Below are 13602 nucleotides of genomic sequence, written 5' to 3' on the forward strand. Positions count from 1 at the left end.
CGTAGATACCCCAAAACACAGTAGTACTTCCCAACATCTGCACTTTATTGCTGTATTCAAACAATCCATGAAAGGCCCAGGTGAGAATTGAACTCACGACACCTGGTTTAACAGACCGGTACTCTAAACACTAGCTACAAGGCCTGGCTGTTGATGTAACATAACCTTAAAAACAGCAAATTAACCGGGTCCTGGCTTGCATTAAACAGTCATCTGATTAGTAGGTGTTAATTCGCAGATACCCTAAAAAACAATAGTATGACCAAACCTCTGCACTTCATTGTTATATTCAAACAATCCCTGATAGGCCCAGGTGAGAATTGAACTCACTACCCCTGGTTTACTAGACCAGTACTCTAACCACTGAGCTACAAGGACTGGCTGTTGAGGTAACATAACCTTAAAAACAGCAAATTAACCGGGTTCTGGCTTGCATTAAACAGTCATCTGATTAGTAGGTATTAAGTCGCAGATACCCTAAAAAATATCAGTATGACCCAACATCTGCACTTCAATGTTGTATTCAACAATCTCTGATAGGCCCAGGTGAGAATTGAACTCACGACCCCTGGTTTACGAGACCAGTGCTCTAACCACTGAGCTACAAAGCCTGGCTGCTTAAGTAACATAACCTAAAAAACAGCAAATTAACCGGGTTCTGGCTTTCATTAAACAGTCATCTGATTTGTAGGTGTTAAGTCGCAAACACCCTAAAAAATGTCAGTATGACCCAACATCTGCACTTCATTGTTGTATTCAAACAATCCCTGATAGGCCCAGGTAAGAATTGAACTCACGACCCCTGGTTTACAAGACCAGTGCTCTAACCACTGAGCTACAAGGCCTACCTGCTAAGATAACAAAACGTTAAAAACAGCAAATTAACCGGGTTCTGGTTTGCATTATAAACAGTCATCTGATTAGTAGGTATTAAGTCACAGATACCCTTGAACACAATAGTACGACCCAACATCTGCACTTCATTGCTGTATTCAAACGACCCCTGATAGGCCCAGGTGAGAATTGAACTCACGACACCTGGTTTAATAGACCAGTACTCTAACCACTAGCTACAAGGCCTGGCTGTTGACGTAACATAACCTTAAAAACAGCAAATTAACCGGGTTCTGGCTTGCATTAAACACAGTCATCTGATTTGTAGGTGTTAAGTCGCAAACACCCTAAAAAACGTCAGTATGACCCAACATCTGCACTTCATTGTTGTATTCAAACAATGCCTGATAGGCCCAGGTAAGAATTGAACTCACGACCCCTGGTTTACAAGACCAGTACTCTAACCACTGAGCTACAAGGCTTGCTTGCAAAGGTAACATAACCTTAAAAACAGCAAATTAACCGGATTCTGGCTTACATTAAACAGTTATCTGATTCGTAGGTATAAAATCGTAGATACCCCAAAACACAGTAGTACTTCCCAACATCTGCACTTTATTGCTGTATTCAAACAATCCATGAAATGCCCAGGTGAGAATTGAACTCAAGACCCCTGGTTTACTAGACCAGTACTCTAACCACTGAGCTACAAGGCCTGACTGTTGATGCAACATAACCTTAAAAACAGCAAATTAACCGGGTTCTGGTTTGCGTTCCAAACAGTCATCTGATTAGTAGGTATTAAGTCGCGGATACGCTAAAACACAATAGTACGACCCAACATCTGCACTTCATTGCTGTATTCAAACAATCCCTGATAGGCCCAGGTGAGAATTGAACTCACTACCCCTGGTTTACTAGACCAGTACTCTAACCACTGAGCTACAAGGCCTAGCTGTTAAAGTAACATAACCTTAAAAACAGCAAATTAACCGGGTTCTGGCTTGCATTAAACAGTCATCTGATTAGTAGGTATTAAGTCGCAGATACCCTAAAAAACATCGGTATGACCCAACATCTGCACTTCAATGCTGTATTCAAACAATCTCTGATAGGCCCAGGTGAGAATTGAACTCACGACCCCTGGTTTACTAGACCAGTGCTCTAACCACTGAGCTACAAGGCCTGCTTGCAAAGGTAAGATAACCTTAAAAACAGCAAATAAACCAGATTCTGGCTTGCATTAAACAGTTATCTGATTCGTAGGTATAAAATCGTAGATACCCCAAAACACAGTAGTACTTCCCAACATCTGCACTTTATTGCTCTATTCAAACAATCCATGAAAGGCCCAGGTGAGAATTGAATTCACGACCCCTGGTACTAGACCAGTACTCTAACCACTGAGCTACAAGGCCTGGCTGTTGATGTAACATAACCTTAAAAACAGCAAATTAACCCGGTTCTGGTTTGCATTCCAAACAGTCATCTGATTAGTAGGTATTAAGTCGCGGATACCCTAAAGCACAGTTGTACCAACCAACATCTGCACTTCATTGTTGTAATCAAACAATCCCTGAAAGGCCCAGGTGAGAATTGAAGTCACAGCCCCTGGTTTACTAGACCAGTGCTCTAACCACTGAGCTACAAGGCCTGCCTGGTAAGGTAACAAAACGTTAAAAACAGCAAATTAACCGGGTTCTGGTTTGCATTAAATACAGTCATCTGATTAGTCGGGATAAAGTCGCAGAGACCCTAAAACACAGTAGTACTATGCAACACCTGCACTTCATTGATGTATTCAAACAATCACTGATAGGCCTAGGTGAGAATTGAACTCACAACCCCTGGTTTACAAGACCAGTGCTCTAGCCACTGAGCTACAAGGCCTGGCTTTTGAAGTAACATAACCTTAAAAACAGAAAATTAACCGGGTTCTGGCTTGCATTAAACACAGTCATCTGATTAGTAGGTATTCAGTCGCAGATACCCTAAAAATCATCAGTATGACCCAACATCTGCATGTCGTTTTTGTATTCAAACAATCCCTGATAGGCCCAGGTGAGAATTGAACTCACGACCCCTGGTTTACAAGACCAGTGTTCTAACCACTGAGCTACAAGGCCTGCTTGCAAAGGTAACATAACCTTAAAAACAGCAAATTAACCGGGTTCTGGCTTGCATTAAACAGTTATCTGATTCGTAGGTACAAAATCGAAGATACCCCAAAACACATTAGTACTTCCCAACATCTGCACTTTATTGCTGTCTTCAAACAATCGATGAAAGGCCCAGGTGATAATTGAACTCACGACCCCTGGTTTACTAGTTCTGGTTCTGGTTTGCCTTCTAAACAGTCATCTGATTAGTAGGTATTAAGTCACAGATACCCTTGAACACAATAGTACGACCCAACATCTGCACTTCATTGCTGTATTCAAACAATCCCTGATAGGCCCAGGTGAGAATTGAACTCACGACACCTGGTTTAACAGACCGGTACTCTAACCACTAGCTACAAGGCCTGGCTGTTGACGTAACATAACCTTAAAAACAGCAAATTAACCGGGTTCTGGCTTGCATTAAACACAGTCATCTGATTTGTAGGTGTTAAGTCGCAAACACCCTAAAAAATGTCAGTATGACCCAACATCTGCACTTCATTGCTGTATTCAAACAATCCCTGATAGGCCCAGGTGAGAATTGAACTCACTACCCCTGGTTTACTAGACCAGTACTCTAACCACTGAGCTACAAGGCCTGGCTGTTGATGTAACATAACCTTAAAAACAGCAACTTAACCTGGTCCTGGCTTGCATTAAACAGCTATCTGATTCGTAGGTATAAAATCGTAGATACCCAAAAACACAGTAGTACTTCCCAACATCTGCACTTTATTGCTGTATTCAAATAATCCATGAAAGGCCCAGGTTAGAATTGAACTCACGACCCCTGGTTTACTAGACCAGTACTCTAACCACTGAGCTACAAGGCCTGGCTGTTGATGTAACATAACCTTAAAAACAGCAAATTAATCGGGTTCTGGTTTGCATTGTAAACAGTCATCTGATTAGTAGGTATTAAGTCGCGGATACGCTAAAACACAACAGTACGACCCAACATCTGCACTTCATTGCTGTATTCAAACAATCCCTGATAGGCCCAGGTGAGAATTGAACTCACTACCCCTGGTTTACTAGACCAGTACTCTAACCACTGAGCTACAAGGCCTGGCTGCTGATGTAACATAACCTTAAAAACAGCAACTTAACCTGGTCCTGGCTTGCATTAAACAGTCATCTGATTAGTAGGTGTTAAGTCGCAGATACCCTAAAAAAACATCAGTATGACCCAACATCTGCACTTCATTGTTATATTCAAACAATCCTTGATAGGCCCAGGTGAGAATTGAACTCACGACCCCTGGTTTACTAGACCAGTACTCTAACCACTGAGCTATAAGGCCTGGCTGTTGACGTAACATAACCTTAAAAACAGCAAATTAACCGGGTTCTGGCTTGCATTAAACAGTCATCTGATTAGTAGGTATTAAGTCGCAGATACCCTAAAAAACATCAGTATGACCCAACATCTGCACTTCAATGCTGTATTCAAACAATCTCTGATAGGCCCAGGTGAGAATTGAACTCATGACCCCTTGTTTACGAGACCAGTGCTCTAACCACTGAGCTACAAAGCCTGGCTACTTAAGTAACATAACCTAAAAAACAGCAAATTAACCGAGTTCTGGTTTGCATTATAAACGGTCATCTGATGAATATGTATTAAGTCGCGGATACCCTTAAACACAGTTGTACCAACCAACATCTGCACTTCATTGTTGTAATCAAACAATCCCTGAAAGGCCCAGGTGAGAATTGAAGTCACAACCCCTGGTTTACTAGACCAGTGCTCGAACCACTGAGCTACAAGGCCTGCCTGGTAAGGTAACAAAACGTTAAAAACAGCAAATTAACCGGGTTCTGGTTTGCATTATAAACAGTGATCTGATTAGTAGGTATTAAGTCACAGATACCCTTGAACACAATAGTACGACCCAACATCTGCACTTCATTGCTGTATTCAAACAATCCCTGATAGGCCCAGGTGAGAATTGAACTCACGACACCTGGTTTAATAGACCAGTACTCTAACCACTAGCTACAAGGCCTGGCTGTTGACGTAACATAACCTTAAAAACAGCAAATTAACCGGGTTCTGGCTTGCATTAAACAGTCATCTGATTTGTAGGTGTTAAGTCGCAAACACCCTAAAAAATGTCAGTATGACCCAAACATCTGCACTTCATTGTTGTATTCAAACAATCCCTGATAGGCCCAGGTAAGAATTGAACTCACGACCACTGGTTTACAAGACCAGTGCTCTAACCACTGAGCGACAAGGCCTGCTTGCAAAGGTAACATAACCTTAAAAACAGCAAATTAACCGGATTCTGGCTTGCATTAAACAGTTATCTGATTCGTAGGTATAAAATCGTAGATACCCCAAAACACAGTAGTACTTCCCAACATCTGCACTTTGTTGCTGTATTAAAACAATCCATGATAGGCCCAGGTGAGAATTGAACTCACGACACCTGGTTTACTAGACCAGTACTCTAACCACTGAGCTACAAGGCCTGGCTGTTGATGTAACATAACCTTAAAAACAGCAAATTAACCGGGTTCTGGTTTGCATTCCAAACAGTCATCTGATGAGTTGGTATTAAGTCGCGGATACGCTAAAACACAATAGTACGACCCAACATCTGCACTTCATTGCTGTATTCAAAATAATCCCTGATAGGCCCAGGTGAGAATTGAACTCACTACCCCTGGTTTACTAGACCAGTACTCTAACCACTGAGCTACAAGGTCTGGCTGTTGATGTAACATAACCTTAAAAACAGCAAATTAACCTGGTTCTGGCTTGCATTAAACAGATCTGATTAGTAGGTGTTAATTCGCAGATACCCTAAAAAACAATAGTATGACCAAACATCTGCACTTCATTGTTATATTCAAACAATCCCTGATAGGCCCAGGTGAGAATTGAACTCACTACCCCTGGTTTACTAGACCAGTACTCTAACCACTGAGCTACAAGGACTGGCTGTTGACGTAACATAACCTTAAAAACAGCAAATTAACCGGGTTCTGGCTTGCATTAAACAGTCATCTGATTAGTAGGTATTAAGTCGCATATACCCTAAAAAACATCAGTATGACCCAACATCTGCACTTCAATGCTGTATTCAAACAATCTCTGATAGGCCCAGGTGAGAATTGAACTCATGACCCCTTGTTTACGAGACCAGTGCTCTAACCACTGAGCTACAAAGCCTGGCTACTTAAGTAACATAACCTAAAAAACAGCAAATTAACCGAGTTCTGGTTTGCACTATAAACGGTCATCTGATGAATATGTATTAAGTCGCGGATACCCTTAAACACAGTTGTACCAACCAACATCTGCACTTCATTGTTGTAATCAAACAATCCCTGAAAGGCCCAGGTGAGAATTGAAGTCACAACCCCTGGTTTACTAGACCAGTGCTCGAACCACTGAGCTACAAGGCCTGCCTGGTAAGGTAACAAAACGTTAAAAACAGCAAATTAACCGGGTTCTGGTTTGCATTATAAACAGTGATCTGATTAGTAGGTATTAAGTCACAGATACCCTTGAACACAATAGTACGACCCAACATCTGCACTTCATTGCTGTATTCAAACAATCCCTGATAGGCCCAGGTGAGAATTGAACTCACGACACCTGGTTTAATAGACCAGTACTCTAACCACTAGCTACAAGGCCTGGCTGTTGACGTAACATAACCTTAAAAACAGCAAATTAACCGGGTTCTGGCTTGCATTAAACAGTCATCTGATTTGTAGGTGTTAAGTCGCAAACACCCTAAAAAATGTCAGTATGACCCAAACATCTGCACTTCATTGTTGTATTCAAACAATCCCTGATAGGCCCAGGTAAGAATTGAACTCACGACCACTGGTTTACAAGACCAGTGCTCTAACCACTGAGCGACAAGGCCTGCTTGCAAAGGTAACATAACCTTAAAAACAGCAAATTAACCGGATTCTGGCTTGCATTAAACAGTTATCTGATTCGTAGGTATAAAATCGTAGATACCCCAAAACACAGTAGTACTTCCCAACATCTGCACTTTGTTGCTGTATTAAAACAATCCATGATAGGCCCAGGTGAGAATTGAACTCACGACACCTGGTTTACTAGACCAGTACTCTAACCACTGAGCTACAAGGCCTGGCTGTTGATGTAACATAACCTTAAAAACAGCAAATTAACCGGGTTCTGGTTTGCATTCCAAACAGTCATCTGATGAGTTGGTATTAAGTCGCGGATACGCTAAAACACAATAGTACGACCCAACATCTGCACTTCATTGCTGTATTCAAAATAATCCCTGATAGGCCCAGGTGAGAATTGAACTCACTACCCCTGGTTTACTAGACCAGTACTCTAACCACTGAGCTACAAGGTCTGGCTGTTGATGTAACATAACCTTAAAAACAGCAAATTAACCTGGTTCTGGCTTGCATTAAACAGATCTGATTAGTAGGTGTTAATTCGCAGATACCCTAAAAAACAATAGTATGACCAAACATCTGCACTTCATTGTTATATTCAAACAATCCCTGATAGGCCCAGGTGAGAATTGAACTCACTACCCCTGGTTTACTAGACCAGTACTCTAACCACTGAGCTACAAGGACTGGCTGTTGAGGTAACATAACCTTAAAAACAGCAAATTAACCGGGTTCTGGCTTGCATTAAACAGTCATCTGATTAGTAGGTATTAAGTCGCAGATACCCTAAAAAATATCAGTATGACCCAACATCTGCACTTCAATGTTGTATTCCAACAATCTCTGATAGGCCCAGGTGAGAATTGAACTCACGACCCCTGGTTTACGAGACCAGTGCTCTAACCACTGAGCTACAAAGCCTGGCTGCTTAAGTAACATAACCTAAAAAACAGCAAATTAACCGGGTTCTGGCTTGCATTAAACAGTCATCTGATTTGTAGGTGTTAAGTCGCAAACACCCTAAAAAATGTCAGTATGACCCAACATCTGCACTTCATTGTTGTATTCAAACAATCCCTGATAGGCCCAGGTAAGAATTGAACTCACGACCCCTGGTTTACAAGACCAGTGCTCTAACCACTGAGCTACAAGGCCTGCTTGCAAAACTAACATAACCTTAAAAACAGCAAATTAACCGGATTCTGGCTTGCATTAAACAGTTATCTGATTCGTAGGTATAAAATCGTAGATACCCCAAAACACAGTAGTACTTCCCAACATCTGCACTTTATTGCTGTATTAAAACAATCCATGATAGGCCCAGGTGAGAATTGAACTCACGACCCCTGGTTTACTAGACCAGTACTCTAACCACTGAGCTACAAGGCCTGGCTGTTGATGTAACATAACCTTAAAAACAGCAAATTAACCGGGTTCTGGTTTGCATAGGAAACAGTCATCTGATTAGTAGGTATTAAGTCGCAGATACCCTAAAAAGTATCAGTATGACCCAACATCTGCACTTCAATGTTGTATTCAAACAATCTCTGATAGGCCCAGGTGAGAATTGAACTCACGACCCCTGGTTTACGAGACCAGTGCTCTAACCACTGAGCTACAAAGCCTGCCTGCTTAAGTAACATAACCTAAAAAACAGCAAATTAACCGAGTTCTGGTTTGCATTATAAACCGTCATCTGATTAATAGGTATTAAGTCGCGGATACCCTTAAACACAGTTGTACCAACCAACATCTGCACATCATTGTTGTAATCAAACAATCCCTGAAAGGCCCAGGTGAGAATTGAAGTCACAACCCCTGGTTTACTTGACCAGTGCTCTAACCACTGAGCTACAAGGCCTGGCTGTTGATGTAACATAACCTTAAAAACAGCAAATTAACCGGGTTCTGGTTTGCATTCCAAACAGTCATCTGATTAGTAGGTATTAAGTCGCGGATACGCTAAAACACAATAGTACGACCCAACATCTGCACTTCATTGCTGTATTCAAACAATCCCTGATAGGCTCAGGTGAGAATTGAACTCACTACCCCTGGTTTACTAGACCAGTACTCTAACCACTGAGCTACAAGGCCTGGCTGTTAAAGTAACATAACCTTAAAAACAGCAAATTAACCGGGTTCTGGCTTGCATTAAACACAGTCATCTGATTTGTAGGTGTTAAGTCGCAAACACCCTAAAAAACGTCAGTATGACCCAACATCTGCACTTCATTGTTGTATTCAAACAATCCCTGATAGGCCCAGGTAAGAATTGAACTCACGACCCCTGGTTTACAAGACCAGTGCTCTAACCACTGAGCTACAAGGCTTGCTTGCAAAGGTAACATAACCTTAAAAACAGCAAATTAACCGGATTCTGGCTTACATTAAACAGTTATCTGATTCGTAGGTATAAAATCGTAGATACCCCAAAACACAGTAGTACTTCCCAACATCTGCACTTTATTGCTGTATTCAAACAATCCATGAAAAGCCCAGGTGAGAATTGAACTCAAGACCCCTGGTTTACTAGACCAGTACTCTAACCACTGAGCTACAAGGCCTGACTGTTGATGCAACATAACCTTAAAAACAGCAAATTAACCGGGTTCTGGTTTGCATTCCAAACAGTCATCTGTTTAGTAGGTATTAAGTCGCGGATACGCTAAAACACAATAGTACGACCCAACATCTGCACTTCATTGCTGTATTCAAACAATCCCTGATAGGCCCAGGTGAGAATTGAACTCACTACCCCTGGTTTACTAGACCAGTACTCTAACCACTGAGCTACAAGGCCTGGCTGTTAAGGTAACATAACCTTAAAAACAGCAAATTAACCGGGTTCTGGCTTGCATTAAACAGTCATCTGATTAGTAGGTATTAAGTCGCAGATACCCTAAAAAACATCGGTATGACCCAACATCTGCACTTCAATGCTGTATTCAAACAATCTCTGATAGGCCCAGGTGAGAATTGAACTCACGACCCCTGGTTTACTAGACCAGTGCTCTAACCACTGAGCTACAAGGCCTGCTTGCAAAGGTAAGATAACCTTAAAAACAGCAAATTAACCGGATTCTGGCTTGCATTAAACAGTTATCTGATTCGTAGGTATAAAATCGTAGATACCCCAAAACACAGTAGTACTTCCCAACATCTGCACTTTATTGCTGTATTCAAACAATCCATGAAAGGCCCAGGTGAGAATTGAATTCACGACCCCTGGTACTAGACCAGTACTCTAACCACTGAGCTACAAGGCCTGGCTGTTGATGTAACATAACCTTAAAAACAGCAAATTAACCCGGTTCTGGTTTGCATTCCAAACAGTCATCTGATTAGTAGGTATTAAGTCTCGGATACCCTAAACCACAGTTGTACCAACCAACATCTGCACTTCATTGTTGTAATCAAACAATCCCTGAAAGGCCCAGGTGAGAATTGAAGTCACAGCCCCTGGTTTACTAGACCAGTGCTCTAACCACTGAGCTACAAGGCCTGCCTGGTAAGGTAACAAAACGTTAAAAACAGCAAATTAACCGGGTTCTGGTTTGCATTAAATACAGTCATCTGATTAGTCGGGATAAAGTCGCAGAGACCCTAAAACACAGTAGTACTATGCAACACCTGCACTTCATTGATGTATTCAAACAATCACTGATAGGCCTAGGTGAGAATTGAACTCACAACCCCTGGTTTACAAGACCAGTGCTCTAGCCACTGAGCTACAAGGCCTGGCTGTTGAAGTAACATAACCTTAAAAACAGAAAATTAACCGGGTTCTGGCTTGCATTAAACACAGTCATCTGATTAGTAGGTATTCAGTCGCAGATACCCTAAAAATCATCAGTATGACCCAACATCTGCATGTCGTTTTTGTATTCAAACAATCCCTGATAGGCCCAGGTGAGAATTGAACTCACGACCCCTGGTTTACAAGACCAGTGTTCTAACCACTGAGCTACAAGGCCTGCTTGCAAAGGTAACATAACCTTAAAAACAGCAAATTAACCGGGTTCTGGCTTGCATTAAACAGTTATCTGATTCGTAGGTATAAAATCGAAGATACCCCAAAACACATTAGTACTTCCCAACATCTGCACTTTATTGCTGTCTTCAAACAATCGATGAAAGGCCCAGGTGATAATTGAACTCACGACCCCTGGTTTACTAGTTCTGGTTCTGGTTTGCCTTCTAAACAGTCATCTGATGAGTAGGTATTAAGTCACAGATACCCTTGAACACAATAGTACGACCCAACATCTGCACTTCATTGCTGTATTCAAACAATCCCTGATAGGCCCAGGTGAGAATTGAACTCACGACACCTGGTTTAACAGACCGGTACTCTAACCACTAGCTACAAGGCCTGGCTGTTGACGTAACATAACCTTAAAAACAGCAAATTAACCGGGTTCTGGCTTGCATTAAACACAGTCATCTGATTTGTAGGTGTTAAGTCGCAAACACCCTAAAAAATGTCAGTATGACCCAACATCTGCACTTCATTGCTGTATTCAAACAATCCCTGATAGGCCCAGGTGAGAATTAAACTCACAACCCCTGGTTTACTAGACCAGTACTCTAACCACTGAGCTACAAGGCCTGGCTGTTGATGTAACATAACCTTAAAAACAGCAACTTAACCTGGTCCTGGCTTGCATTAAACAGTTATCTGATTCGTAGGTATAAAATCGTAGATACCCCAAAACACAGTAGTACTTCCCAACATCTGCACTTTATTGCTGTATTCAAATAATCCATGAAAGGCCCAGGTGAGAATTGAACTCACGACCCCTGATTTACTAGACCAGTACTCTAACCACTGAGCTACAAGGCCTGGCTGTTGATGTAACATAACCTTAAAAACAGCAAATTAATCGGGTTCTGGTTTGCATTGTAAACAGTCATCTGATTAGTAGGTATTAAGTCGCGGATACGCTAAAACACAATAGTACGACACAACATCTGCACTTCATTGCTGTATTCAAACAATCCCTGATAGGCCCAGGTGAGAATAGAACTCACTACCCCTGGTTTACTAGACCAGTACTCTAACCACTGAGCTACAAGGCCTGGCTGCTGATGTAACATAACCTTAAAAACAGCAACTTAACCTGGTCCTGGCTTGCATTAAACAGTCATCTGATTAGTAGGTGTTAAGTCGCAGATACCCTAAAAAAACATCAGTATGACCCAACATCTGCACTTCATTGTTATATTCAAACAATCCTTGATAGGCCCAGGTGAGAATTGAACTCACGACCCCTGGTTTACTAGACCAGTACTCTAACCACTGAGCTATAAGGCCTGGCTGTTGACGTAACATAACCTTAAAAACAGCAAATTAACCGGGTTCTGGCTTGCATTAAACAGTCATCTGATTAGTAGGTATTAAGTCGCAGATACCCTAAAAAACATCAGTATGACCCAACATCTGCACTTCAATGCTGTATTCAAACATTCTCTGATAGGCCCAGGTGAGCATTGAACTCACGACCCCTTGTTTACGAGACCAGTGCTCTAACCACTGAGCTACAAAGCCTGGCTGCTTAAGTAACATAACCTAAAAAACAGCAAATTAACCGAGTTCTGGTTTGCATTATAAACGGTCATCTGATTAATATGTATTAAGTCGCGGATACCCTTAAACACAGTTGTACCAACCAACATCTGCACTTCATTGTTGTAATCAAACAATACCTGAAAGGCCCAGGTGAGAATTGAAGTCACAACCCCTGGTTTACTAGACCAGTGCTCTAACCACTGAGCTACAAGGCCTGCCTGGTAAGGTAACAAAACGTTAAAAACAGCAAATTAACCGGGTTCTGGTTTGCATTATAAACAGTGATCTGATTAGTAGGTATTACGTCACAGATACCCTTGAACACAATAGTACGACCCAACATCTGCACTTCATTGCTGTATTCAAACAATCCCTGATAGGCCCAGGTGAGAATTGAACTCACGACCCCTGGTTTAATAGACCAGTACTCTAACCACTAGCTACAAGGCCTGGCTGTTGACGTAACATAACCTTAAAAACAGCAAATTAACCGGGTTCTGGCTTGCATTAAACAGTCATCTGATTTGTAGGTGTTAAGTCGCAAACACCCTAAAAAATGTCAGTATGACCCAAACATCTGCACTTCATTGTTGTATTCAAACAATCCCTGATAGGCCCAGGTAAGAATTGAACTCACGACCACTGGTTTACAAGACCAGTGCTCTAACCACTGAGCGACAAGGCCTGCTTGCAAAGGTAACATAACCTTAAAAACAGCAAATTAACCGGATTCTGGCTTGCATTAAACAGTTATCTGATTCGTAGGTATAAAATCGTAGATACCCCAAAACACAGTAGTACTTCCCAACATCTGCACTTTATTGCTGTATTAAAACAATCCATGATAGGCCCAGGTGAGAATTGAACTCACGACACCTGGTTTACTAGACCAGTACTCTAACCACTGAGCTACAAGGCCTGGCTGTTGATGTAACATAACCTTAAAAACAGCAAATTAACCGGGTTCTGGTTTGCATTCCAAACAGTCATCTGATGAGTTGGTATGAAGTCGCGGATACGCTAAAACACAATAGTACGACCCAACATCTGCACTTCATTGCTGTATTCAAAAAACTCCCTGATAGGCCCAGGTGACAATTGAACTCACTACCTCTGGTTTACTAGACCAGT

General features: G+C 41.7%; 46 non-coding genes across 46 annotated transcripts; all 46 read right to left on the bottom strand.

Annotated features, from left to right (window-relative positions):
- Window positions 1-305: 305 nt before the first annotated feature.
- On the bottom strand, window positions 306-378 carry trnat-agu (transfer RNA threonine (anticodon AGU)). The gene has a single exon. It is a non-coding gene; the product is annotated as a tRNA-Thr (tRNA).
- A 160-nt stretch (window positions 379-538) lies between these two features.
- On the bottom strand, window positions 539-611 carry trnat-cgu (transfer RNA threonine (anticodon CGU)). Its single transcript has one exon. It is a non-coding gene; the product is annotated as a tRNA-Thr (tRNA).
- A 161-nt stretch (window positions 612-772) lies between these two features.
- On the bottom strand, window positions 773-845 carry trnat-ugu (transfer RNA threonine (anticodon UGU)). Its single transcript has one exon. It is a non-coding gene; the product is annotated as a tRNA-Thr (tRNA).
- A 398-nt stretch (window positions 846-1243) lies between these two features.
- trnat-ugu (transfer RNA threonine (anticodon UGU)) lies at window positions 1244-1316 on the bottom strand. The gene has a single exon. It is a non-coding gene; the product is annotated as a tRNA-Thr (tRNA).
- Window positions 1317-1713: 397 nt separating this feature from the next.
- Window positions 1714-1786, bottom strand: trnat-agu (transfer RNA threonine (anticodon AGU)). The gene has a single exon. It is a non-coding gene; the product is annotated as a tRNA-Thr (tRNA).
- Window positions 1787-1947: 161 nt separating this feature from the next.
- Window positions 1948-2020, bottom strand: trnat-agu (transfer RNA threonine (anticodon AGU)). Its single transcript has one exon. It is a non-coding gene; the product is annotated as a tRNA-Thr (tRNA).
- A 395-nt stretch (window positions 2021-2415) lies between these two features.
- trnat-agu (transfer RNA threonine (anticodon AGU)) lies at window positions 2416-2488 on the bottom strand. Its single transcript has one exon. It is a non-coding gene; the product is annotated as a tRNA-Thr (tRNA).
- A 163-nt stretch (window positions 2489-2651) lies between these two features.
- trnat-ugu (transfer RNA threonine (anticodon UGU)) lies at window positions 2652-2724 on the bottom strand. The gene has a single exon. It is a non-coding gene; the product is annotated as a tRNA-Thr (tRNA).
- A 163-nt stretch (window positions 2725-2887) lies between these two features.
- On the bottom strand, window positions 2888-2960 carry trnat-ugu (transfer RNA threonine (anticodon UGU)). The gene has a single exon. It is a non-coding gene; the product is annotated as a tRNA-Thr (tRNA).
- Window positions 2961-3522: 562 nt separating this feature from the next.
- Window positions 3523-3595, bottom strand: trnat-agu (transfer RNA threonine (anticodon AGU)). The gene has a single exon. It is a non-coding gene; the product is annotated as a tRNA-Thr (tRNA).
- A 161-nt stretch (window positions 3596-3756) lies between these two features.
- trnat-agu (transfer RNA threonine (anticodon AGU)) lies at window positions 3757-3829 on the bottom strand. The gene has a single exon. It is a non-coding gene; the product is annotated as a tRNA-Thr (tRNA).
- Window positions 3830-3992: 163 nt separating this feature from the next.
- trnat-agu (transfer RNA threonine (anticodon AGU)) lies at window positions 3993-4065 on the bottom strand. Its single transcript has one exon. It is a non-coding gene; the product is annotated as a tRNA-Thr (tRNA).
- Window positions 4066-4227: 162 nt separating this feature from the next.
- trnat-agu (transfer RNA threonine (anticodon AGU)) lies at window positions 4228-4300 on the bottom strand. Its single transcript has one exon. It is a non-coding gene; the product is annotated as a tRNA-Thr (tRNA).
- A 161-nt stretch (window positions 4301-4461) lies between these two features.
- Window positions 4462-4534, bottom strand: trnat-cgu (transfer RNA threonine (anticodon CGU)). Its single transcript has one exon. It is a non-coding gene; the product is annotated as a tRNA-Thr (tRNA).
- A 163-nt stretch (window positions 4535-4697) lies between these two features.
- Window positions 4698-4770, bottom strand: trnat-agu (transfer RNA threonine (anticodon AGU)). The gene has a single exon. It is a non-coding gene; the product is annotated as a tRNA-Thr (tRNA).
- Window positions 4771-5167: 397 nt separating this feature from the next.
- On the bottom strand, window positions 5168-5240 carry trnat-ugu (transfer RNA threonine (anticodon UGU)). Its single transcript has one exon. It is a non-coding gene; the product is annotated as a tRNA-Thr (tRNA).
- Window positions 5241-5401: 161 nt separating this feature from the next.
- Window positions 5402-5474, bottom strand: trnat-agu (transfer RNA threonine (anticodon AGU)). Its single transcript has one exon. It is a non-coding gene; the product is annotated as a tRNA-Thr (tRNA).
- A 164-nt stretch (window positions 5475-5638) lies between these two features.
- Window positions 5639-5711, bottom strand: trnat-agu (transfer RNA threonine (anticodon AGU)). Its single transcript has one exon. It is a non-coding gene; the product is annotated as a tRNA-Thr (tRNA).
- Window positions 5712-5870: 159 nt separating this feature from the next.
- trnat-agu (transfer RNA threonine (anticodon AGU)) lies at window positions 5871-5943 on the bottom strand. Its single transcript has one exon. It is a non-coding gene; the product is annotated as a tRNA-Thr (tRNA).
- Window positions 5944-6104: 161 nt separating this feature from the next.
- Window positions 6105-6177, bottom strand: trnat-cgu (transfer RNA threonine (anticodon CGU)). The gene has a single exon. It is a non-coding gene; the product is annotated as a tRNA-Thr (tRNA).
- A 163-nt stretch (window positions 6178-6340) lies between these two features.
- On the bottom strand, window positions 6341-6413 carry trnat-agu (transfer RNA threonine (anticodon AGU)). The gene has a single exon. It is a non-coding gene; the product is annotated as a tRNA-Thr (tRNA).
- A 397-nt stretch (window positions 6414-6810) lies between these two features.
- On the bottom strand, window positions 6811-6883 carry trnat-ugu (transfer RNA threonine (anticodon UGU)). Its single transcript has one exon. It is a non-coding gene; the product is annotated as a tRNA-Thr (tRNA).
- A 161-nt stretch (window positions 6884-7044) lies between these two features.
- Window positions 7045-7117, bottom strand: trnat-agu (transfer RNA threonine (anticodon AGU)). The gene has a single exon. It is a non-coding gene; the product is annotated as a tRNA-Thr (tRNA).
- A 164-nt stretch (window positions 7118-7281) lies between these two features.
- trnat-agu (transfer RNA threonine (anticodon AGU)) lies at window positions 7282-7354 on the bottom strand. The gene has a single exon. It is a non-coding gene; the product is annotated as a tRNA-Thr (tRNA).
- Window positions 7355-7513: 159 nt separating this feature from the next.
- trnat-agu (transfer RNA threonine (anticodon AGU)) lies at window positions 7514-7586 on the bottom strand. The gene has a single exon. It is a non-coding gene; the product is annotated as a tRNA-Thr (tRNA).
- Window positions 7587-7747: 161 nt separating this feature from the next.
- trnat-cgu (transfer RNA threonine (anticodon CGU)) lies at window positions 7748-7820 on the bottom strand. The gene has a single exon. It is a non-coding gene; the product is annotated as a tRNA-Thr (tRNA).
- A 161-nt stretch (window positions 7821-7981) lies between these two features.
- Window positions 7982-8054, bottom strand: trnat-ugu (transfer RNA threonine (anticodon UGU)). Its single transcript has one exon. It is a non-coding gene; the product is annotated as a tRNA-Thr (tRNA).
- Window positions 8055-8215: 161 nt separating this feature from the next.
- On the bottom strand, window positions 8216-8288 carry trnat-agu (transfer RNA threonine (anticodon AGU)). The gene has a single exon. It is a non-coding gene; the product is annotated as a tRNA-Thr (tRNA).
- A 163-nt stretch (window positions 8289-8451) lies between these two features.
- On the bottom strand, window positions 8452-8524 carry trnat-cgu (transfer RNA threonine (anticodon CGU)). Its single transcript has one exon. It is a non-coding gene; the product is annotated as a tRNA-Thr (tRNA).
- A 399-nt stretch (window positions 8525-8923) lies between these two features.
- Window positions 8924-8996, bottom strand: trnat-agu (transfer RNA threonine (anticodon AGU)). Its single transcript has one exon. It is a non-coding gene; the product is annotated as a tRNA-Thr (tRNA).
- Window positions 8997-9159: 163 nt separating this feature from the next.
- trnat-ugu (transfer RNA threonine (anticodon UGU)) lies at window positions 9160-9232 on the bottom strand. Its single transcript has one exon. It is a non-coding gene; the product is annotated as a tRNA-Thr (tRNA).
- A 161-nt stretch (window positions 9233-9393) lies between these two features.
- Window positions 9394-9466, bottom strand: trnat-agu (transfer RNA threonine (anticodon AGU)). The gene has a single exon. It is a non-coding gene; the product is annotated as a tRNA-Thr (tRNA).
- Window positions 9467-9629: 163 nt separating this feature from the next.
- On the bottom strand, window positions 9630-9702 carry trnat-agu (transfer RNA threonine (anticodon AGU)). Its single transcript has one exon. It is a non-coding gene; the product is annotated as a tRNA-Thr (tRNA).
- A 161-nt stretch (window positions 9703-9863) lies between these two features.
- Window positions 9864-9936, bottom strand: trnat-agu (transfer RNA threonine (anticodon AGU)). Its single transcript has one exon. It is a non-coding gene; the product is annotated as a tRNA-Thr (tRNA).
- A 395-nt stretch (window positions 9937-10331) lies between these two features.
- On the bottom strand, window positions 10332-10404 carry trnat-agu (transfer RNA threonine (anticodon AGU)). The gene has a single exon. It is a non-coding gene; the product is annotated as a tRNA-Thr (tRNA).
- A 163-nt stretch (window positions 10405-10567) lies between these two features.
- Window positions 10568-10640, bottom strand: trnat-ugu (transfer RNA threonine (anticodon UGU)). Its single transcript has one exon. It is a non-coding gene; the product is annotated as a tRNA-Thr (tRNA).
- Window positions 10641-10803: 163 nt separating this feature from the next.
- trnat-ugu (transfer RNA threonine (anticodon UGU)) lies at window positions 10804-10876 on the bottom strand. The gene has a single exon. It is a non-coding gene; the product is annotated as a tRNA-Thr (tRNA).
- A 562-nt stretch (window positions 10877-11438) lies between these two features.
- Window positions 11439-11511, bottom strand: trnat-agu (transfer RNA threonine (anticodon AGU)). Its single transcript has one exon. It is a non-coding gene; the product is annotated as a tRNA-Thr (tRNA).
- A 161-nt stretch (window positions 11512-11672) lies between these two features.
- On the bottom strand, window positions 11673-11745 carry trnat-agu (transfer RNA threonine (anticodon AGU)). The gene has a single exon. It is a non-coding gene; the product is annotated as a tRNA-Thr (tRNA).
- A 163-nt stretch (window positions 11746-11908) lies between these two features.
- trnat-agu (transfer RNA threonine (anticodon AGU)) lies at window positions 11909-11981 on the bottom strand. Its single transcript has one exon. It is a non-coding gene; the product is annotated as a tRNA-Thr (tRNA).
- A 162-nt stretch (window positions 11982-12143) lies between these two features.
- trnat-agu (transfer RNA threonine (anticodon AGU)) lies at window positions 12144-12216 on the bottom strand. Its single transcript has one exon. It is a non-coding gene; the product is annotated as a tRNA-Thr (tRNA).
- A 161-nt stretch (window positions 12217-12377) lies between these two features.
- Window positions 12378-12450, bottom strand: trnat-cgu (transfer RNA threonine (anticodon CGU)). The gene has a single exon. It is a non-coding gene; the product is annotated as a tRNA-Thr (tRNA).
- Window positions 12451-12613: 163 nt separating this feature from the next.
- trnat-agu (transfer RNA threonine (anticodon AGU)) lies at window positions 12614-12686 on the bottom strand. Its single transcript has one exon. It is a non-coding gene; the product is annotated as a tRNA-Thr (tRNA).
- Window positions 12687-12849: 163 nt separating this feature from the next.
- trnan-auu (transfer RNA asparagine (anticodon AUU)) lies at window positions 12850-12921 on the bottom strand. Its single transcript has one exon. It is a non-coding gene; the product is annotated as a tRNA-Asn (tRNA).
- A 162-nt stretch (window positions 12922-13083) lies between these two features.
- On the bottom strand, window positions 13084-13156 carry trnat-ugu (transfer RNA threonine (anticodon UGU)). Its single transcript has one exon. It is a non-coding gene; the product is annotated as a tRNA-Thr (tRNA).
- A 161-nt stretch (window positions 13157-13317) lies between these two features.
- Window positions 13318-13390, bottom strand: trnat-agu (transfer RNA threonine (anticodon AGU)). The gene has a single exon. It is a non-coding gene; the product is annotated as a tRNA-Thr (tRNA).
- Window positions 13391-13602: the final 212 nt, after the last annotated feature.

Source organism: Festucalex cinctus, chromosome 1 (genome assembly GCF_051991245.1).
Source record: "Festucalex cinctus isolate MCC-2025b chromosome 1, RoL_Fcin_1.0, whole genome shotgun sequence".
Taxonomy (NCBI): domain Eukaryota; kingdom Metazoa; phylum Chordata; class Actinopteri; order Syngnathiformes; family Syngnathidae; genus Festucalex; species Festucalex cinctus.